Source organism: Achroia grisella, unplaced genomic scaffold (assembly GCF_030625045.1).
Source record: "Achroia grisella isolate CSIRO2021 unplaced genomic scaffold, CSIRO_AGI_Agris_v1 utg478, whole genome shotgun sequence".
In the NCBI taxonomy this organism is placed as follows: Eukaryota; Metazoa; Arthropoda; class Insecta; order Lepidoptera; family Pyralidae; genus Achroia; species Achroia grisella.
In genome coordinates, this window is record NW_026712882.1 from 3,442,619 (window position 1) to 3,465,672 (window position 23,054).

A 23,054-nucleotide genomic window follows, 5' to 3' on the forward strand; every position below is an offset into this window, starting at 1 on the left:
CAACACATTATGCTTTAAAAGCAAAAGGTGGTAGCAATTCATAAACATCTATCATGCTGTACAAAGCCGGCGTTTTCCCGCGCTCCACAACGGGCATACAAAATGGCGTCGCATTGTCCGTGAAATGGCAGATCGTCCGGCCGACTAACAATAAGAGAAACTGGCTAGATTCCAAAATATAGGACTAAGGTATATTCTTTTGAAAATAAGGCCACTAGTCGTCATTTTGTTCTAGTTTTCGTTTAATCTTTTTCGGTCTTATTATAAAAAATCTGTTAAAACTCGGACGAAACGTGGTCTAAATGATCGAGTTTTAAACCATTCTTAAACTTGATACTTGAAATAAAGGATTACTTAGTACTACAGTTAAATCGTTAATTTTTTTTTGGCTCTGTTTTTCATTTTTTAGGGAAAGGCAAAAGGACGCTATCCCATACAGCCATATCGTTCATTATATATTCCCCACAGATAATATACAGAAATCTCATGTCTGTCAGCATATAATTGCTTCCGTTTTATCAGAAAACTGAAATAATATTACTTCAAAGAAAAATGTATAAAGTAAAAGTAATTTTATTTGTTGTACTCTATGTCTTTATTATAACTATTTCATTAATATATACGTTTCTTTAATATGTACCAACTAGCATTGATTTCTTAGAGTTAAAATATTGAATACACAATTAACTAATTACGATGAAATAGTAATAGAAATAATCTTTATTCATATAAACTTAATACATATAAGCACTTTTGAATAGTCACATTTTTTTATTCTACCGCTCATTCTGAATGGAGACTCATCACAATAAAAATGAGCAAGTAATTTGTGTGTTGCTCTTTTAAATAAGTATTGTTTTAATTAGATTTACATTAACAAGGATTAGGCATGCGACAATCAACATAGAAACCGCTACGCTAATCTCTGTTCAATCAGATAACATTGTCAGTGCTATAAATTTGAAGTTAGATATTTTCTACAAAAACATTATTATTATTTACAAATTTTTCAATTTTATAATAAACTTCTTCACAAAGATATCAGAGCAGATCAGTCATCTTACAAGCAGTACTCGCCCACGAGTATGACGGATGAGTCAGCCATCACTGCGCTCGACCATGTTTTACCATGGGCCCTATCTAAATATATATAACTCAAAGGTGACTGACTGACATAGTGATCTATCAACGCACAGCCCAAACCACTGGACGGATCGGGCTGAAATTTGGCATGCAGGTAGATGTTATGACGTAAGCATCCGCTAAGAATGAATGAAGGATTTTGATAAATTCCATCCCTAAGGGGATAAAATAAGGGATGAAAGTTTGTATAAATCTTTTTAGATTTTTGACTGATTGAACTGAAATTAAAGATTGGAGCTACTATGATGAAGACGTTCGCATAAATAGGATTTTGATAAATTCAACCCCCATGGGGGTAAAATAAGGGATGATGCAGAATGTAAATGTATTAGTTTGAACCTATAAGTACCTAGGAATGATGCAGAATGTAAATGTATATTAGTTTGAACCTAATGGGTCGAATAAAATAAGACGAACAAATTAATTTTTAGTTTAGTTTTAGGCTACTTTTATTTTAGAAAAATAAAGTTATAATAACTACCAGAGTAGAAGTAAATAATTACAGTATTCAAAAAATAAAATTATTTTGTATATTATATTTTTACTAACTTATTAACAAGTTTTAAAGTTCTAACTGTTGAAATCTTTCTCACTGAAAACACGCTTAACTATAGTACGATTAAACAAACGTTTAATACGTTTGTTTAATCGTACTATACTAACCATTAAATCTTCAAGTGATAAGTAAGCAAGTCTACAACAAGTTAACTGTGAACTGTACTTAAACTCTTATCGTTATAGACCTTAGTTTAAACTGCATTTCTACAGAATCGATCTGACTTTACAGGCGTTTGCACGTGACTTACCCGCACTAAGAACATTTCAATAAAAACAAACACACTTTTGTTTTGAACTAGCTGTTCCCGCGACTTCGTCCGCGTGGAATTTAACAAAAAAAGTAATTAGTTCATTTGAGTTTCTTGCCAGTTCTTTTCAATTGGATCTATATACCGAACTGGACGGTAGGGAAAAAAAATTATAATGTAAAAACTTGACGTTCATAAGCGGCTAAAATGTCCTACATGAATAAATGATTTTTGAATTTGAATTATAGAATTTTTCTACATAAAAGTAGTCTAAGTTATTCCTTATTACATCAGCCACCTGCTAATAAGTCCAGCCATTTCAGAGATTAGCCGGAACAAACGCACAGAGAGACAGACAAAAATTGTGAAAATTTTAGTGTATGTACCGTATTTATATTCATATGCATGTAGTAAAAACGGTTATTTCAATCTTGCAAACAGACACTCCAATTTTATTTATATGTAACAAATCTATTGTTTTGTAATAATTGCATGTAAATGACACAGGGTAAGTACTAAGGTTTATTTTTTTTATTCGGGCACGCGGGCACTTCTAGTATGTATATAATAATAATAATAATAAGTACACACACACTCACACATACATACACGCGCACACACATATACACACTCTGAACTTACTTGGTTTCGGCCCGTAAGTGTGGAGAAAACCAGCAAAAGCTGAGAAAAAAAAACAAAAAATAATAATAATAAAGAAAGAGTGAAAACTCTCCCAATTATTATCTCGTCCACAGGTGTCATCCCAACATCCCTACACACTAGCCTCAAGATATTACAACTTCACCCACTTACTTTCATCCTTCTCCAAAAAGCTGTAATATTAAACACTTGTAGAATAGTCCGCAAATTTTTGTCTTCCACTTAAAAATTATCCATCCTCATCATTCATCATTTATACTGTCATTGTTTGGTTATTTTTACCCGCAATGATCAGTCTATTACCCCATCAAAGGGAGATATATTATATATATGTATTTATTACCAGGCTTACTTGCCCATTTTGTTAGTATTACAGATTTCTTATAATTAATGTTAGTACGTACAGACACAAAATACACACACAAAAATAAAATACAAATAATATCAAAAATTAATATTAAATTAAAATAAATATAAATTAAAATACATTCACACATAAACATAAAAATCATTAAATATAAATGAATATTATAATTCAATGTAGATATGTCTGTGTGTGCCACAGATACACTAATCTCAATCGATCATGTATCAGTAAATATACTTACAACTATACGGCTTCGAACAAATCACTGCGTTGAAAAACCCTGCGTCACGACTAAGTAACTCGCACCAAATTATATTCTACCAATAATCCACAAATCGGATTATCGAGATCAGTCTCCGAGAACCTTTCTCGGATTGTTAAGTACAGATCTCATCTATACTAGATAACTAGTAGAATATATTGACCCTTTCGACGACCTCGGTGGTCTAGCGGTCTAGCACACCGCTTTACGTCCGATAGTCGCGGGTTAGATTCCTTGCACGGCACATTTGTATTCATGAGTATGATTGTTTGTATCGATCTGGGTGTTTTCTATGTATATTATGTATGTATTTACGAAAAAAAATATATCTACGTATTTGTATCAGATATTTAGTGCCCATACCACAAGCTTTGGCTAGCTTGGGTCTAGATGGCGCTGTGTGAATTGTCCTGAGATTATTATTAATATTTTTTACCTTTGAGTTAGACTGTACAAAGTTAGATGTAAGATTGCTTTGAAGGCTGAATTTCGATTGTAAGATGCAGATTAGTGAAAATATAGGATAAGGTGCATTATAGGCTTCTGGAATGGCAACGCATGTGTTGCGTCACGTGATAACGTGATAACGGGATGTTCGAAGTGATATTCATGTATACAACCGTACATAATAGTATACATGACTATATATATTTATAAATAATCAAACTCATGATTGCATAGTGCGAGGAATCAAACACGCGACTAACAGACTATATATATATACTAACTTTTACCCGCGGCTTCGCTCACATAATTATTGGCTGCTAGATGTCGCTGAAGTAGCAAAATGTTGATATTTTATTTTTTTGTTTTCTATAAATAATTTTTCTTTCATTGTATTAAAAAGTTCGTTATGCGGGTAAAACCGAGGGCACAGCTAGTATGTAATAATTTCTTGTATTACTTGGATTATTTGAGAATATAGACTACACGCTACTACTCAATATAATAATGGACAAAGACAAAATCGGATTTACCCACATTAGACAAAAAAAATACTATTTTACTTAAAAATACATACATAATATGTATGTAAGACATCGGTCTTACAAACAATCATATTCATGAATAGAAATGTTTGTGCCGTATGAGGAATCGAACCCGCGACCATCGGAAGTAAGGCGGAATGCTAAACATATACAATACTGTATATCTAAATATATATAACTCAAAGGTAACTGACATAGTGATCTATCAACGCACAGCCCAAACCACTGGACAGATCGGGCTGAAATTTGGCATGCAGGTAGATGTTATGACGTAGGTATCCGTTAAGGATTTTGATTAATTCTACCCCCAAGGAGACAAAATAGGGGATGAAAGTTTGTATGAAACTTCGTTAATTTTAAACCGATCGGGCTGAGACTTTGCTTGCATAAAGCTACTATGATGTAGGCTAAGAAAGGATTTTGACAAATTCCAACCCTAAAGGGATAAATTAACGCGAGCGAAGCCGCGAGCAAAAGCTAGTAATATATACAACACAAAGTTGACGCCCGAAAAACTAGGTTAATAAAGTTTAAAAGTAAAATGTGTAATTTTACTTTTGGGGCCCCAATTCAACAGATACATTTCGCAAAACGTAGCTAAAATACAGTAGAACTATCGTTGAGACTTCGGTCAGCGAGGAGCTGCTTATCCAGGATCTTAATGCGGCGCTCGACTTGTGACCTGATGCTCTGCAGGAGATAACGCCTTGAGACGACCACAGATTAACGAATGTTCGCAGAACAACTACAGAACATCCAAGTCTCTGTCTCTGAGAGCAACACACAAGCTTCTTGCTCGTTCTTCTTGTGATGAGACAGCTTACCGAATGAGCGGTAGATTAAAAAAAATGTGATGACTATTCAAAAGTGCTTCTATGTAAGTTTATTTGAATAAATTATTTTCTATTCTATTTCTATTCTATTCTATTCTCAGATACATTAACGAATCTTACATTATTTGACGGCCTCGATGCTCTAGCAGTTTAGCACACTGTTTTACTTTCGATGGTCGCGGTTCGATTCCTCGCACGGTACAAACATTTGTATTCATGAATATGATTGGTTGTATCGGTCTGGGTGTTTTCTAAATATATAATATGTATGTTAGTGCGTAAAAATATATGTCTATGTATTTGTATCAGTTATCTAGTACCCATATCACAAGCTTTAGCTAGCTTAACTTGGGTCTAGATGGCGTTGTGTGAATTGTCCTGAGATGTTATATTTTGTTTGTACTATCCTTTTGTTCTTTTGTAAATAAAACAAATATTTTGTACTCATGTAAAGGATCTTGTATTTTCCCTCCAATGAATTAGCTCAGAATGACAATTTAGTTAGTGTTCTGTGTTCTTTTTTTAAAAGTTACATAATATAGCAAAATGAGGTTGCGTACATTTATAAGTAACGCCTAACGTCTTAGACATTTTCCCCCACCAAGAACATTTAGTGCCAAAATGTTCTTCAGAATTGTTTTCGCACTACAACCAACTAAGAAAGAATATCATTATATATATATATATAAGTGTACTAGATCAACGAACAAATTGGAAAATTCATGAAATAGTATACATAGGCACAAAAGAACTCTATAAACCTCTAACATATGATTAACATATTTAATTTCCCAGTTGTTCTAAAATATACACAACAAACTATAATCACAATAATAAAATGTTATCTTATTTCAATCAATAAAATTCTTGTAATACTCTAATAATCTCTATACTGATTGACAGTTTGACATAGGTAAATATAATATCAGACAATAATCGTAAAATCAATTCATTTGCGTTAAATCTTAAAATCCTATAAATACATTCTAAAGTACAGTCTACAATAATTCATATGAATATTGAGTTAGGTTTTGATGTGTTGTTATAATTCATTATAGTACCATGCTAAGTATTCATTTTTTTTATTTGACCTTTGTTTTGTTGACCTTGTACTTTTCTAAGTTGTTCTTTCCCCCATCCCTTATCCTTTTTTACTATGATCTAATTAATATATATATATTTTTTTTTTTATGTTGTTCTTTATTTGTTCTATTATTTAATATCTGTCATTATATGTTATGTATATAGTTTATTTTTTGTACTAGAAACATTAACTTTCTTTTTAAATATACATCTCTTTTATTTTACCACGTAGTTTTCTAAATCTATAAATACTTTTTGTGTTGTCTTTGTTTAATCGTTCATGCATTCCTATAGCAATTTCTGTATTGTCATTATTTATATTCTTTGATTCAATTCTACCTGAGAGGACCCACCCTAGATGAGTACTTTGTGCTATCAAACTTCCAGCTGGGCTTCTTTTTACATCTGGCTTTAAAATATAACTAAAAACTTCTGCACCCAATAAAAGATCTATTTTATTAGGAGATTTGAATTGAGGGTCTGCTAAAGTTAAATCTTTCACTTCTATCCAATCTAACATGTCAACTTTTCTTTCAGGTAGATACGACGTAATATTATTCAAAACATAAGCACTTATTTCCATTTTAAAGTTATGGTCAACGCTTGACTGTATAGTAGTTTTCACCATATGAGTAGCCCTTAACGTATTACAGTTACCTACACCTGAAATCATTCCTGAAATAGGAATTTTATGTAGTTTCAATGAATGAACTGCTTCCTCTGTGATGAAGCAAGCTTGTGAGCCTTGATCTAGTAAAGCACGATATGGCATGAATTCACCTGAATTGGACTCTACATTTAGACGTGCTGTTGCTAATAAAACTTGACCGGTGTTAAATGTTTGTTTTGTAGAAATACAGGATACTATCGGAGTAGTATCAATAGAAGGATTGACATTTTCTGTATTTGACTTATGAGTATTTTGATCTCTATCTCTCTCTGTTTCTGTGGTTGGATGAAGTAGAGAATGATGTCTCTTCATACAAATTCGGCAATTCATAATCTTTTTACAATAATAAACAGTATGATTACTACCTAAGCAATTAAAGCACATTTTGTTTTTGGCAACAAAATCTCGTCTAACATTTACGTTTTGTTTTGCGAACATTTTACAAAAACAAAGTTTGTGATAATCAGAACAATATTCACAACGCATGGTTGAACTATTGGTGGCAACTAAAACCTTTGTACTTAAATGTGAATTTTGTAAATCATTGTTGTATTGTACTGATTCCCTTTTTGGTTCAATAAATTCAAGGGCACGAAAACGACTTTCTAAAAAATGTTTAAACTGTGCTAAAGTCGGTAACTCGTCACAATTGTTACCGGAACTAGAAATTGTTAACTCCCATTGCTTTCGTGTTTCGTTATCTAATTTAAATGTAATTATATGTATGATCATTATATCCCATGTACTCACATCAATATCTAAATTATTTAAAGCACTAAGACAGTCAGTGGTGGTATCCAGCAAATCCTTTATTGCTGAAGCAGATTCTATATTGACATGCCGTTGTGTAAATAAACGATTTAAAATACAGTTAGCTAAATATCTTTTATTATTGTATCGTTTCTCTAGCTGAGACCAACACTGAATGTAATTAGAGTCAGTGATAGGTGTATGTCTAATCAACAACTCTGCCTCACCCGTGAGATGACTTTTTAAATAGTGCAACTTTTGCACGTTGTCTAGTTGACTATTTTTGTGTATTAAGGATACAAATAAATCGCGAAATGTTGTCCATTCGGAATATTTACCTGTAAATAATGGAATCGAAATCTTAGGAAGTTTCACGGATGGAGCTGATTTGGTCTCATTATTATTTATATTTGACCCATAAAGAGATATATCTACATTTTTCAATACAATTTTCATATAAGTTTTTCCCGCAATATAACTTTCCTCTGTTTGATTATACATATCATTTTTTACATAACATGAATTCTCTAATTGTTCCGGTATAGAAATTTCATACAGTCTATTATTATTTTCTCTAAATAAAATCCAATTGCGTTCTAAATTTTTAATTCTGATCTCAACATATTCTACTGAAAGGCTGTCCTTTGGACATTTCTTAAAATTAATTAATGCTTTATCTATACATTTTTGAAGATCTTTTTGTACATTAATAAGAGATTCCATTTTCAAATTAAATAATAAATTAAAAATTAAAACAAGAAATGGAACGATTTCCTGGAATTAGATTTTGTACAAATCGTAGGTATATACAGCGTTCTATTTTTGAAATTATGTGAACTATTTTATAAGTATCAAATTGATAAAATAATGAAATATTATATAACTAAATATATTTTACAGTTCTGCAAAATTATGCCTTATTATATGAAAATAAAATTTAAGTCTTTGTTGTTCACTAATAGTCATTAAAGTCGAACTTCGCTTGAACTTCTTCAATGATTTGATAATTCTTCGTTTGAACTTTCCTACTAAATTAGAATTAAATGTACTCACAGCAATTTTTCACTCACACAACACTTAAGATATGTAGTCACGGCTATGATGTTTCTATCAACTTCCCATCAAATAGAATATTGTGCTCACCAGCACCAGCTCAGATTTGCAAAGGCGGCACCATCCGTTTCTTCTTATTAAAATATAAAATGGCTCCCACACTCAAGGCAACATAACTTTCCCGCTACAATTGACTTCTTTATACATGTGGAGGATTGTACTTTTTATCAACTATAGTGTTTATAAAGCTATCCGGCTCCGAAGACCAAAATGTTTGTACTATCCTTTTGTTCTTTTGTAAATAAAACAAATATTTTGTACTCATGTAAAGGATCTTGTATTTTCCCTCCAATGAATTAGCTCAGAATGACAATTTAGTTAGTGTTCTGTGTTCTTTTTTTAAAAGTTACATAATATAGCAAAATGAGGTTGCGTACATTTATAAGTAACGCCTAACGTCTTAGACATATTTATTTCATCAAATTAAGTGTTATTTTCTAGAAGTTCATTTCACTACTTAATAGAGTTATAAATTCCGCTATAAATAGTAGGTATGTGTGAAATCACAAATATTCAGTGTGGAAACTTGATTGCAGTTATAAGCTTCTCTAAGGGTGATCTTGTGTTATGGATATTAGACAACTGATATAAATACATAAATTTTTTGTAAATACATATACATAGAAAACACCTAGAGCGACACAATGAATCATACTCATTAATACAAATGCTTGTACCGTGTTAGGAATCGAACTTGCGACCACCGGAATTAAGGCGGTGTACTAAATACCATCGAGGCCGTTAAATGTTAATTTAGTTTCATTGCCTATAGCAATATGTTACAATATTTATTCGCTCATCTCGAAATCATTCCGAACTGACGGTAGATTTGACATATCATAAGAGTCTGTAATAGACCTACATGAATAAAGATATTTCGTATTCAAAATGTACATTTTTTTACAAGGCAAGCATTGAAAGTTTTTAAATTTATCTAAACTATTTTTTCCTATAAAGTTTTAAATTTACACAGAAGTTATTATATATAATTTTAAAAGTATTTAGATAATGATCAAGACGGCGTGGTTAATTTAACTGACTTATATAAATGGAGGTAATTCTAGTTTCTAATTTTGAAATATGACATTTTTCTTTTTAAACGTTGATTTTGAATTTTAATTTTGGCTGTCTTATCTGATATTGTGTATTGTTTATCTACTCTATGTGGGGTCCAGTAGGCCGCGTTGAGATCGGATGCTGCTATCTCCCTCGTTCATCTCGCTCCCCGTTCTCAGCGCCTTTCGCTAACACAAAACGCCTTTACTTTGCGTTTACTATATCTTATAAACTACTTTACTTTGAAATTAATTATGTTTGGTATTTTCAATTTATTCTTAATTAGCTGACCAGGGCAACGTCGTCGTGATACTTGACATTTATCATTAGATTTCGCTCAATTTACATAATATCTTTTTAAATTATAGCCTGTGTTATTCTGATGTATAAGCTATATTACTGTAAAGTTTCATCAAAATCCATTCAGTAATTTTTGCATGAAAAACATCCATCCATGTTCACTTTCGAGTTTATAATATTAAAATAAGATTTTAATTTATTGTTAATTTACTTGAATTCTGATCAAGTTAAAATTAAAATATTATATATATATATATATTAATTAAAATATCATCATGTAGGTTTATTACAGACTTTTACCGAATGTACCATTGCTAGCTATGGGGTCATCACTGCACTATACTATAAGTAACCTTCCATCTCATTGTACTAGGTGGCCTGCATAGTAACGTCTGGCTCGTCTAAATCTACAGCCAGAACAAATTGTTTAACAATCTGTCCGGTCTGAAGGATAGTAAATTCATTTCGGAATACAAGGAGTAACACAGTCGCATATTACTTTATTATGTTTCTTATTTTTCCTTCACGTGGACTCAGTGCCTTGCCTTCAAAGTCTCCGTTAGGCGGGAGTTAGCCTACAGCCGTTCTATAAGTCCTTTCGCATGTTTGGAGTTCCATACGCACTCGACACCTACCGTTCGCTGAAGTTGTAAAGATAGAATAAAATAGAATAGAAAATTCCTTATTCAAATAAACTTAATATAAGCACTTTTGAATAGTCATAACATTTTTTTTTATATACCGCTCATTCGGAAAGCTGTCTCATCACAAGAAGAACGAGCAAGAAGCTTGTGTGTTGCTCTTTAAAATAATCCTTGAAAGTTTACATTTTTCAAGTCTAGCTGCCTAGTAGTAGTAGTTAGTAGTTGCTACCTTAGTAAGTTTGGAAAAAAAATGCTTTTGCCATACGAAACTATACATATAAATAAAATTGGAGTGTCTGTTTTGTAATATTGAAATAAACATTTTTTACTACATGCATATAAATATAAATACGGTACGTACACCAAAATATTTTTTTTTACAATTTTTGTCTGTCCTTTTGTTGCGGCTAATCTCTGAAATGACTGGGCCGATTTTGACGGGACTTTTTTTTGTCTGGTGACAGATGTAATAAGGAGTAACTTTAGATACTTTTATATCAGAAAAATAATGTTAAATTCCACGCGAATGAAGTCGCGGGTGCAGTTAGTAATACATAAAAACACGTAAAATCTTATTTCAAATAGTATTATAAAATCATTTAGCTAATTAACATAATATAAACACGTTTATCTGTACGGTGGCGATTGAATCAATAAAATTAAGCGTTGATATTGTCGGGTCGATCCTTGGACACGCCTTTATGGGTCTCGGGCTCCAATAAAGCTTTGATTGTATGCTGTAGCGTCAAGTTAGTCTAATTAGAGATTGTAGGGGCGTAGTTAGTATTAGTGAATCACTTCAAATTATCCTTATAGAGCAAGAGCCCACGACTGCCAGACATACGTCATTTTAGTAAACGTGAAAGTTCTTGTATGAGTGTCCCCAACATAGGTAAGAACGATCCCCAAACATGAAACTTGGATCGTGGTTCCTTTGGCAGGTATGACGTATGTCTGGCAGTCGTGGGCTCTTGGGCTATTACTTCATGAGTTCATATAGAAGACAGTTGTTTGTAGAATGCACCCGTTTTTATGATATTAATATTTAGAAAGAAAGAAAGAAAAATACATTCATTTAGCGCATACATAACAATCATACAACATATTACAAAAATTATAATTATTTAGTTGTACACGCGACTTCGTCCGCGAGGAATGTAGTTTTATTTTTCTAAAATAAAAGCCTAAGTTACAACTTATTACATCAGTTACCAGACAATAAAGTATCGTCAAAATAGGTCCTGTCATTTCAGATATTAGCCGGAACAAACAGACAGACAGACAGACAAAAATTGTAAAAATAATTATTTTGGTGTATATACCGTATTAATATAGAAATAACCGTTTTTTAACGGTTAATTCAATATTACACACAGACACTCCAATTTTATTTATATGAATAGATTATTCTCATATTTTCAATAAACCAATTCATATAAACGTTTAAAGTTAAACAATCAATTAATAACTATATATAAAAAATATAAAACCGTAAGCCTGTTCGAGAACTAGTAATTTTTTGTGGCATCTCCAACTCAGGTAACACGTCAAATGTTTTGACAGCTCAGCGATTATTACTAAGAATTGTCCGATAACAATGGCAGTTGATAGTTTTTGTAGTGTTAAGAATAATCACCTCATAATCCTCTAACGAGGGTCCAAATATTATAAAAAAAACTGTCATAGTTCCTTCATTGTGAGGACAATTGACAATGCTGGAATAAAATTCGAGGAATCTGTTATCTACCAGTATTGTTCTTAGTTACAATTTTTTTAAATAGGTGATAATGTAATTGTTCGCTAACGGTATGTATTGGCGGGTTAAACATTTGAATGTAAAATGACATTTAGCAGACTCGAACCCGGCCATTATCTGCTAAGGCAACTTGAAGTATTGTAAATTACTTTTTACACCAGGCAACCCATAGATAGGAAGCAGGCATACCGAAATGTCAACTGCTGTGATGGACAAGTTTAGGAAATCTGTTGGGCCACAGATTCAACAGATAAGTTATTTTTTTGGGACAAATAGTGACATCAGTGCTTTTAATTTGAATGTTATAATAGGTTCCGTATATATATATATATAAAGGGAAAAAGTACCAAAGGTAGAAATATAAATAATATAATAGAAGAATAGAATAGAAAATCATTTATTCAAATAAACTTACATTGAATCACTTTTGAATAGTCATCACATTTTTTTTCAATGAATATGAATATAATGAAATATGAATGTGGATGGATGTAAAGGGAGGGGACACCCTAAGAAAAGATGGATGGATTGTGTGAAAGATGATATGAATAAAAGAAGAGTGTGTTCAGATATGACGACCGATAGAGAGCAGTGGATGAGAATGACATACTGCGCCGACCACAAATAATGGGATAAAAGCAAGGCAATGATGATTTAAAATAGAATAGAATAGAAAATCCTCTATTCAATTAATTATAAATTAAGCACTTTTGAACAGTCATAGTTCTTTTTTTCAATCTACCGCTCATTTGGAAAGCTGTCTCATCACAAGAAGAACGAGCAAGAAACTTGCGTGTTGCTCTATTAAATAATTTTGTTATTACTTTACATTTTTAAGTTGAAGTATGTGAATACAAATTACCAACTAGCACTAATTAATCTTTATTCAAATGAACTTAATATTCGAAAATTTAAGCATATATACATATGTCCTTGGAGGTATTGGTCATTCTCATATCTAGGATACTTTTTATTTAAAAAGAACAAATATTTTTAATTTAATGGGAGTGAAGCCGCGGGTTAAAAGCTAGTAATAACTAGAAATAACGCATAGCTAACAGCAATCTACCGATCCCTAAAAATGTTTCTACAAAATAACTCACCGCTCGACTGTACGAGTGTGTACCATTGTTTTTTGTTTGTTTTTTTTGGGCAGCCATTTACTGATTTATCAGTTATCGGTTCAGAGGACAATGTTGACTTTAAGCGCACGTTTGCATTCGTATAATACTATCAACATTGATATTTGCCCCTTTTTTTACATCCGGATTATAGAGATGTTATCGAGATTCAATTCCAGGTAGGTTGTTTTCTCGTAATATTCATATTTAATCGTTTATATCATAGGATAGTATTTATTTATCTCTATACAGAGGTTATTGTTATATAAATTTATGTTTTTGATTGTTTTCGGTGTTTCCATCACCTGAAAGTCAGTTATAAAAGCAGACCGTGTGTTATGGGTAGTAGACAACTGATACAAACACGTTGATACATTTGTTTTGTAAATACGTATATATAATATACATAGCACTCAGTCTGATACAAAAAAATCGGAAAGGGCGAGGAATCGAACCCGTAATCATTGTAAAGCGGTGTGCTAAACCGCTAGACCACCGAGGGCGTCAAAAACTTCTTATACAAACAAGGTATTATATACCTAAATATACATATATTATCTTAATAAGATTATAAACGCCAAAGTTAGTGTGTATGGATGTTTGTTACTCTTTCAAATTCTGATGCATAAGCTATATTTTTTTTCCCTTTTATTTGTTTCACAGTTTTTTTTTAAACGTATATATTTTGATTTATTTTAATGCTTAGGCTCCCGCTGCGATTTGATACAGAGGAAGTTTTTAATAGAAGTTTTCTCTGTAGGGTATATATATCATACTAGCTGTCCCGGCAAACGTTGTTTTGCCTTAAAATAAAAAAAAAATTAGGGGTGGACTACCCCTAACATTTAGGGGGATGAAAAATAGATGTTGGCCGATTCTCAGACCTACTCAATACGCTCACAAAATTTCATGAGAATCGGTCAAGCAGTTTCGGAGGAGTATGGGAACGAAAACTGTGACACGAGAATTTTATATATACCTATTTACTAAATTTTTATTTTTTAAAGAAAATTTTTAATTTCTATTTTTGTATGATACAACATACAAAAATACATACAATCCTAAATTTTCCCCCTTCTATCATCAACCCCTATTTCTTTATAGCGTTATTAATTTATATGGCAAAACAACGTTTGCCGGGACAGCTAGTATATATATACCTCATTTCCTTAAAAAATGATTAGAATTTATTATCAACATACAATATGTATTGATATAGTATATACAGACTGTCTGGAGCCACCTACATGCCGCCCTCTCGCACCCACATGAGGTATTGTGTTCAGATTATCTGGAATGTCTAGACACAGAATACTCTACTAACCATGCTGGTTTAATGTTTCACGACCTATATGTCTAGCGGTTTAGCATTGCATTGCTGGCTGATGGTCATGGATTCTATAATAATAAACTCAGGACAATTCACACAGCGCCATCTAGACCCAAGTTAAGCTACCTGAAGCTTGTGTTATGGGTACTAGATAACTGATACAAGTACATAGATATTTTTTTTCGTAAATACATACATATTATACATAGAAAAAACCCAGATGGATACAAACAATCATACTCATGAATACAAATGTTTGTGCCGTGCGAGGAATCGAACCCGCGACCATCGGACGTAAAGCGGTGTGCTAGATCGCGGTGGTCATGGATTCTATAATAATAAACTCAGGACAATTCACACAGCGCCATCTAGATCTAAGTTAAAATAGTTTATAAAAAGTAAAAAATATATAATTTCTTGTCAATTATAGGCTTAAACTACATTCCAAACTGACGGTAGAATTGACTTCTTTGTAGCATATTGTAAAATATATATATATCTATTTATATATATATGTATATTTCTATAGTATAGGGGACAAACGAGTTTTCGGCTCACCTGATGGTAAGTGATCACCGCCAAAGCAAAGTTACGTGTCACTCATCGGCTTAAAGTACAATCCAAACTGACGGTAGAATTGACTTCTTGTTACAGTATAGGAGACAAATAAAGTTACGGCTCACCTGATGGTAAGTGATTACCGCCGCCCATGAGCATCCGCAACACCAAGAGAATTGCAGGTGCGTTGCCGGCATTTTAAGAAGGAATAAGCTATTTTCTTGAAGGTTTTAATATTCTATGCGACGACCTCGGTGGTCTAGCGGTCTGTTACACCGCTTTACATCCGATGGTCGCGGGTTCGATTCCTCGCACAGCACAAACATTTGTATTCATGAGTATGATTGTTTGTCCGATACAAACTGGGTGTTTTCTATGTATAATATATATGTCTTTACGAAAATAAATATCTATGTACTTGTATGAGTTATCTTGTACCTATAACACAAGCTTTAGGTAGCTTAACTTGGGTCTAGATGGCGCTGTGTGAATTGTCCTGAGATTATTATTATTTTGTTTAATTCCGTAAGTCCGGAAGCGGAGTTAAACAAAATAATATCCCTCAAATAATATTAATATATGTCTTTTCGTCAATTTTGATGAATTGTTTAAGCTTATTTTGCAAGATATGTATGTACTATGAGTATCATCATCATAATCATCGCAGCCCGGAAGACGTCCACTGCTGGACATAGTCCTCCCCCAAAGATCTCCACGACGATCGGTCCTGCGCTGCTCGCATCCAATGCCTTCCAGCGATCTTGACCAGATCGTCGGTCCACCTCGCTGGAGGCCTTCCCACGCTGCGTCTTCCGGTCCGCGCCACTCGAGGACTTTACTGCCCCAATGGCCATCTGTCCTACGAGGTATGTGCACTGCCCATTGCTACTTCAGAGTCGCAATTCTTCGTGCTATGTCGGTGAGTCTGGTTCTTCTGCGGATCTCCTCATTTCTGATTCGATCACGCAGAGTAACTCCGAGCATAGCCCTCTCCATTGCCCTCTGAGTGACTCTGAGCTTGTTGATGAGGCCCATAGTTAGCGACCACATCTCTGTTCCGTAAGTCATCACTGGCAACACACATTGGTCGTAAACCTTCGTCTCGAGACACTGCGGAAATTTTTACTATGAGTATATCAAGTTTTATTCGTATTCCCTTCATATTTGTAAACAACAAGACCGAAAGGGGGAATAGGCAGGTACCTACCGTGTGTAAATATGTATGATTTGTGCGATAGTGATTTGTATGAAAATGTACCTCTTATGCGCGATTTATTGAAACATTGAAGCCGAGGGGGAATATATAATTACGTGCTAGTTTCACTTTTGCTGCCTTATTTTTGTTTGTGCGTGCGTATGATAATTTTTATATTATTCCTTCGAACTGAGTTATGTGATAAATAGATTTGGCAATTCTGGGTAGTATTTGTGACTATGTGGCGAATCTATGGATAGCGCTCGGTAACAGCGTTGCCTAGCGACGATATAGGGATAATTTTCTTTTAAACGTAAACTACGGGAATGTTATTTGAATTTATAACTTTCTCTCTTCTCTGAATTCACTTTTTTTCCATTTAACTCTCTTTAGTTTTGTGACTGTCAGACTATTTGATATATATTTAAGTTTATTGCATATATATGTATGTATTTATGTGTATATAGGTATCATATTTGTATATATTTTTGTTGTGTTTATATTTTGTTTATGTTTATAATTTTGCACCGCCAACAATTATTCTCTGCACCACCTATGGTTGCCTGGTAGAAAATGCCGCATGGTGTTAAGTCCGACAAATGTACTATACTATATATTATATTGTGTGCATTAAAGTTAAATAAATAAATAAATAATAACAAGCCTGTCATAGCGGATCGAATGCCTTATTTTCTTATATAATTTCTATTTATATTATTACTAGCTACTCACCCCGGTTTCGCTCGGATGTACATGTATTATATGTATAAACCTTCCTGTTGTATCACTCTATCTATTAAAAAAAAACGCTTCATAATCCGTTGCGTAGTTTTGAAGATTTAAGCATACATAGGGACAGACAGTGACCGATATATATGATAATTAAAAAATCTATATGATGCATTATATGAAAGAAGTAGGTGACGTATTGAAAATATTAATTAATCTTATATATTATAAAATTCTTGTGTCACAATGTTACCATACGCCTCTGAAACGGATTGACCGATTTTTATAAAATGTTATATGCATATTCAGTAGGTCTGAGAATCGGCTACTATCTATTTTTCATACCTCTAAGTGGTACGGGTTGTCCACCCTTAAGATTTTTTTTATTATTTTTTGTGCAAAATATTTTATTGATATTTTTTATTGTCATTAAAAAATACATACAACCCTAATTTTTCACCCTTCTATCACCAAACCCTATTTTTTATACATTAATTTATGTGGCAAAACAACGTTTGCCGGGACAGCTAGTAATAATATTATATTTAAAAGCTAGCATACACCGTGAGCAATTACGATTGTATAATTACAATTTAATACTAAATGATAAAATACATAAAAATACATTTTTAAATACCTACAACAATCAACGACATCCATGAATATAAATATTTGTATTGTATGAGGAATCGAACCCGCGACTATCAGAAGCCGATGTTTGTATGTTGAGCTCTTTAATACAAACTCTTCTCGAAATTGTTATACAAGTGCAATATATGTATATGTTATATGTTGAACATGTGCACGCTTTATCCTCAAAACGTGAGAGAAATATAGGGCTCCACGGTACGACGCGGTCGTCGAATATTTTGTTTTATTACAGCTACTTTTCAAAAGTAGACTACTTCTTTTCCTTGTAATGGTTTGTAAAACTATTTAAATAATGTTTTATATATTGTACTAGCTTTTGCCCGTGGCTTCGCTCGCGTTAATTTATCGCCTTAGGGATGGAATTTATCAAAATCCTTTCTTAGCGGATCCTTTCTTAGGATTTTGATTAATTCTACCCCCAAGGGGATAAAATAGAGGATGAAAGTTTGTATGCAACTTTGTCAATTTTAAACCGATCGGGCTGAGACTTTGCATGCATAAAGCTACTATGACGTAGGCATCCCTTAAGAAAAATTTTGATAAATTCCACCTCTAAGGGTATAAAATAGGGGATGAAAGTTTGTGTAAATTTTCTTAGATTTTCGACTGATTGAACTGAAATTAAAGATTGGAGCTACTATGATGAAGACGTTCGCTTAAATAGGATTTTGATAAATTCAACCCCCATGGGGATAAAAGGGATGATGCAGGATGTAAATGTATTAGTTTGAACCTACCAGTACCTAATGGAACGAATAAATTAAGACGAACAAAATAATTTTTAGTTCTTTAGGCTACTTTTATTTTAGAAAATTAAAGTTTGTTTTTACTGTAGACTTAAATTTGTGTGATGATAAATACATAAAAATGTAAGAAATAGGATCTTGTTTCTTTATAGTATTAATATATATTGAAATTATTAGTATTACGAATAAAATTAAATAACATTACAATTTGCATGTTTTTTAAATAGAATACCAAGTATATCTTATTATTGAGTTGTTAACACGTGCATCAAGTCCATTTACCGGAATGGTAGCTTGGCGGCGCACGCGCAGGTTGGTGCAACATACTACGTGGTAATTATCTATAGTTTGCTAACAGGAAAAATGAAGGTGGAATGATCACAGAGAGAAGTAATCTTTATACAATAATTACAGGCCTCGGTGGTTTAGCTGTTAGTTTTTTTCCCGACGGTCGCGGGTTCGATTGCGCGCACTATACTCAGTTTGTACTCATGAGTATGATTGTATTTTCTATGTGTATGACGTATGTATTTACGATACAATTATTTACAATATTTATGTATTTTATATCAGTTGTTTAGTACATATAACACAAGCCTGAATATTGAATCACGCTTTACTCAGCACTCAGTCCCAGCTAAGAAAGGTTGGTGTAACGGGAACTAAATAACTGTTACAAAAATTTGTAATTAATAATCTTTATTTGTCTCAAATAATAATAATAATAATCTCAGGACAATTCACACAGCGCCATCTAGTCCCAAGTTAAACTAGCTAAAGCTCGTGTTACAGGTACTAGATAACTGATACAACTACATAGATATTTTTTTCGTAAATACATACACATTATACATAGAAAACACCCAGACCGATACAAACAATCATGAATACAAAATGTTTGTGCCGTGCGAGCAATCGAACCCGCGACCATCGGACGTAAAGCGGTGTGCTAGACCGCTAGACCACCGAGGTCGTCAAATAATAAACTATTACAATTGCAGATTATAATAAAATTTAGAAGTAATTATCGAGACAAAACGCTCTATAACTCAGAGGGGGCAGCGAGTCCACCTTCTTTGCTATTATATTATAGCCTTTATGAGCAAATACATATACATATATAATTCATGGAAAACACCCAGGCCGGTAGAACCAATCCAAATCAATCAAAACCAATGTACTGTCCGAGGAATCGAATCCACCTCAGTGATAACAATATCAACTTCCGCAGGAATTGGCAATGATGGGTTGACGTGACTTGAACCTCATCCTGTCTTCGTTTGAAGGGGGTTCGCTAGCGTATACCTCTTAATCATGATCATCACCCTATCACCGTCCAATGGTGCTTCCTGGTGATGTGCCCCGCTAGCGTATACTGCTTAATCATGATCATCACCCTATCACCGTCCAATGGTGCCTCCTGGTGATGTGCCCCGGTAGCGTATACCGCTTAATCATGATCATCACCCTATCACCGTCCAATGGCTCCTCCTGGTGATGCGCCCCGCTAGCGTATACCGCTTAATCATGATCATCACCCTATCACCGTCCAATGATGCCTCCTGGTGATGCGCCCCGCTGGCGTATACTGCTTAATCATGATTATCATTTTATCACCGTCCAATGGTTCCTCCTGGTGATGTGCCCCGCTAGCGTATACTGCTTAATCATGATCATCACCCTATCACCGTCCAATGGTGCCTCCTGGTGATGTGCCTCGCTAGCGTATGCCGCTTAATCATGATCATCACCCTATCACCGTTCAATGGTGCCTCCTGGTGATGTGCCCCGCTAGCGTATACTGCTTAATCATGATCATCACCCTATCACCGTCCAATGGTGCCTCCTGGTGATGTGCCCCGCTAGCGTATACCGCTTAATCATGATTATCATCTTATCACCGTCCAATGATGCCTCGTCAGTGTATCCAGTAAGAAATGATGCAACCGCCTGGGTTGCATCATTTCTATTCATCCATAACAAAAAATATCGAACCTAACATAGTACAGATCATAATAAAGCGGTTCCAACAGCATGTTAGGACAACATTATGAATATTAAATGTTTCTTAGAATCACAATCAAACGAGATGTACCAGTATGGATGCAAAAAACATAGGAACATGTTGTGGGCGACGCAACTACATCACATTGTATCTAAATATATATATATAACTCAAAAGTGACTGACATAGTGATCTATCAACGCACAGCCCAAACCACTGGACGGATCGGGCTGAAATTTGGCATGCAGGTAGATGTTATGACGTAGGCATCCGCTATGAAAGGATTTTGATTAATTCTACCCCCAAGAGGATAAAATAGGGGATGAAACTTTATATGAAACTTCATCAATTTTAAACCGATCGGGCTGAGACTTTGCATGCATATAGCTACTCTGACGTAGTCATCCCCTAAGAAAGGATTTTGATAAATTCCATCCCTAAAGGGAGAAATTAACGCAAGCAAAAGCTAGTTTGTGTATAAATAATTGAAAATGTTTATTTTTTACTATCTTTATTAGATTTTCTAGTCATTGGTGGACTAAGATATTTAAATTGCAGTAGACCTAATTAGAAGCCATTCTTTTGTAGTCACCAGCTGTCACCAGGACTGTCGAAGTCACGGTGACAGCTGGTGGATATAAATAAAAAAAATATCTAAAATAAAGTTGCCTAAGTTATTAATTATAACATTAGCTATCTGCGAGTGAAAGTTCAAAAATCGGTCTAGCCGTTTCAGAGATTAGCAAGAACAAACAGAGAGAGAGAGACAGAAAGACGACTTTTTTAAACTATATATATTTTTTAATCTCATGAATACATATTTTTGTACCATCGAGGAATCGAAACCACGACCATCGGAAATAAGACGGTGTGCTAATCCGCTAGACCACTGAGGCTGTAACGTAGTGAGATCAATTTTAGTTTCAATATATTCAATATGCAAATACATTTGATAGGTATAGACGGCTCGGCTGTTCAGTCTGTACATTAGCGGCTTAGATGTTAAGAAGTTATTATAACTAGATAGAAACTAGACACTGATTGATTAAATAATATAATACTAGCAGTTACCCGCGACTTCGTCTGGGATTTAACTTACTTTTTTGTTATACATAAATTTCTAAAACAAAAGTAGCCGAAGCCGAAGTCAGTAAGTAGTAAGTTACTACTCCCCATGACATTCTGCGGTGATAAGTAAAAAAAAACACCAGAAATTTATCATCATCATCACTAGCCCACTGCAGTCCACTGCTGGGCATCTCTTAAGGCACACCACTGGGCACGATCTTCAGCCCTTCTCTTCCAGTTATTACCCGCAAACCTACGTGTATCGTCGTTCCACCTAGCTGGAGGGCGTCCTACACTACGTTTGCCAATTCGCGGTTTCCTCGGTTCTGCGACAGATATGACCATTCCACTGCCACTTCAACTTGCAGCTACGAAGAGCTATGTCGGTGACCTTAGTTCTCTGGCGAATTACTTCATTTTGGATTTGATTTCTAGGGGAACAGGAATTAGTTATAATAGTTTAAAGAGTTACAAGCAAGTTTCACGGTCGTTCTTCTTGTGAAGAGTTTGCGTTCGGAATGAGTGGTACAATAAAAAAATATATGACTTGAATAGTGATATATTTTTTATTGTACACTCATGTAAAGTGCTTCTAATTAGTTTGAATAAAGATTTATAGAATAGAATAGAATAGAACAATATTTATTACTATCACACATCACATCATTCTATTTCTAATATCTTAAACATTTTAGAAATTTTTGGAACAGAGGAAAGGTTGATGAAATTAGTCACCGGCTCGCGGACTATGATTCACCACTGTCTGTTAGAACTTTAGTCACGCCTCTTTGTATTTAATTCTTGATAAATTGATTAAATAAAAAAAAAACACTTAAGTGGTACATTAAAATATATATGACTATTCAAAAGTGCTAAGTAAGTTTATTAGAATGAAGATTATTGCTATTAATTTCTACAATTTTTAACATTCTAGAAGTTTTCGGAGCAGAGGAAACCTTGACGAAATTAGTCCCCGGCTCGCGGACTATGATTCACCACTGTCTGTTAGAACTTTAGTCACGCCTCTTTGTATTTAATTCTTGATAAATTGATTAAATAAAAAAGAACACTCGAGTGTTTTAATAACTTACAAGTTTTTATATAAAAAAAACCTATTATTTGTTTATGTTTTATACATTTAGAAGGTCGTCGAGGTCAATTGGAGTCGGCGATGTTCAGTCGACTTTGATTTGGAGATCGTGTTATTTTTTTAAGCGTC